Here is a 1,788-nt window from a genome sequence, read left to right as displayed (position 1 = left end):
CCTGGCTAGCCAGCTAATCCGGCTTCATGGTACAGGCCCCAGGTGGAGCCCAACTCTCGCCCTGACCTGTCTGATAACCTGTTAAACCAGACACTTCCTCGCTATCATCTCAAACCAAACACACAGATTTGGGCTTGTTAATCAGTGATCAGGAGTCCTGCTTAACGACTTACAGCTGAAATATACTCGCATACACAAGCCACTACAAATATACCTGCGATTACTCCTATATAGCACACACAGACATACACACTTAGCATCAGTGCAGCTAAAGTTGTTTAACAAACCTCTGACCAGTTCAGTGCCACATACTGACATGCAGGTAAACATCGAAGTTCGCCTTGATTTAAAAAAAATAATTACAGATAGAATATTAAGTTAGCTTTAGATAAAGTACAGTATGTCACATTAGATGAAATTGCTTGATATACATCAAATCCACTAATAAAAAACAAAAAATCTAGACGTTGTTGTATTCATCCATATTTATTTGTTTCTATGTTGTAAAATGTGCTGGACATAAACATACAGCCATGATGTTTAATATATGAATAACATACTAGCAGTGGACAAGCTGAGTTTTATTAAAACATTGATTTATATCCTGAACATAAAGTAACACACGCTGTTGTGGCTATTACTCGTTTTCCTAAAGATAGAGGTGACAGTAATGAGTGGCTGGGAGGAGCCCAAAGCGGAGGGGTGTGGCTAAGGTTATTTGCATTATGACATCACAGGAAGGGTTCGATGTCGATATCGATGGCGGAGCAGGGCATGGTGAGCTCAAAACAACTGATGACATCAGGGTGAAGGACCCCGAGGTGTCCGATGCTTTTGCCACATGTAAAGATCTCAGCACAGCGGCCTGGGAAGAAGGTGGAGTCTGTAAGAAATATAATGAAAAAAAAACATTAAATATCTAATTCTTTATAACATGCACAGTGTTATTTTAGCATTTATTATATACTATTATAGTATTTTAAAATATTTTGAATTAACTTTTATATATAAGTTTTAGTCATTTTGTTTTGTGCTTGTCTTTTATTTTTTTAGTTTGTTTTATTTTAATATTTAGCTTTCATTTAGTTTTGAGTAAATTTTAGTACCTCACCTTAAATTATTTTAGCTATGATCATTTCTACTTACGTTTTAAGTTTAATTTTTTTTATTAATTTTATATTAATTTGAGTAAATATAATATAATATACATATAACTTATTTAAATTATTTTATTATATATTCGATTATTTCTTTCTTTTATATTATATTTTATTTCAGTTTACCTTTTTTTAAATGAAATAAAATGATTTTTACGTTTTAGTTAATAATAACAACACTGAAAATGCACTGATGAATCATTCACAATAAGACCAGAAACATGAATAAAGAAATCAAATTTAGGGTCAATTTTTATTTCATTAGACTTTAAATAGCTTCTTCCGTCCATCAGGTGGAAATAAAATGAGGAAAACAAGAACAGAAATGTAATAAAAAATCTAAATAATCCAGTAATAAAAAAAAGTCCCACCATAACACCTCCTATTCCGATTTTGCTGACCTGCTTCACGCACATAAATGCTATTAAATATTAACCACTTAAATAAATCTTTGAATATGACTCAGAGAGCTCATAAAACAGGTGCACAAAGCGATCACAGGAAGGACACCATATCGACTTTTAACATTTATGACTCACCCTCTGCCGCCTGGATGTGGTATCCTTGGTTACGGCCTGGTTTGACGTCCAGCAGCTGCATGACCCGGTCCAGAAGTCCATGGATGACTTCA

General features: G+C 33.9%; 1 long non-coding RNA gene across 1 annotated transcript; it reads right to left on the bottom strand.

Moving 5' to 3' along the window:
* Positions 1-470: 470 nt before the first annotated feature.
* Positions 471-1,782, bottom strand: LOC107683105 (uncharacterized). Its single transcript, XR_001633663.1, has 2 exons — positions 1,697-1,782; positions 471-883 (listed from the first exon to the last, which is right to left on the bottom strand). It is a non-coding gene; the product is annotated as an uncharacterized LOC107683105 (long non-coding RNA).
* Positions 1,783-1,788: the final 6 nt, after the last annotated feature.

This window comes from Sinocyclocheilus anshuiensis, unplaced genomic scaffold (genome assembly GCF_001515605.1).
Source record: "Sinocyclocheilus anshuiensis isolate Anshui unplaced genomic scaffold, SAMN03320099.WGS_v1.1 C32930103, whole genome shotgun sequence".
NCBI classification, from domain to species: Eukaryota; Metazoa; Chordata; class Actinopteri; order Cypriniformes; family Cyprinidae; genus Sinocyclocheilus; species Sinocyclocheilus anshuiensis.
Note: the sequence above shows the minus strand (reverse complement) of the source record. Positions and strands in the feature narration are given on the sequence as shown.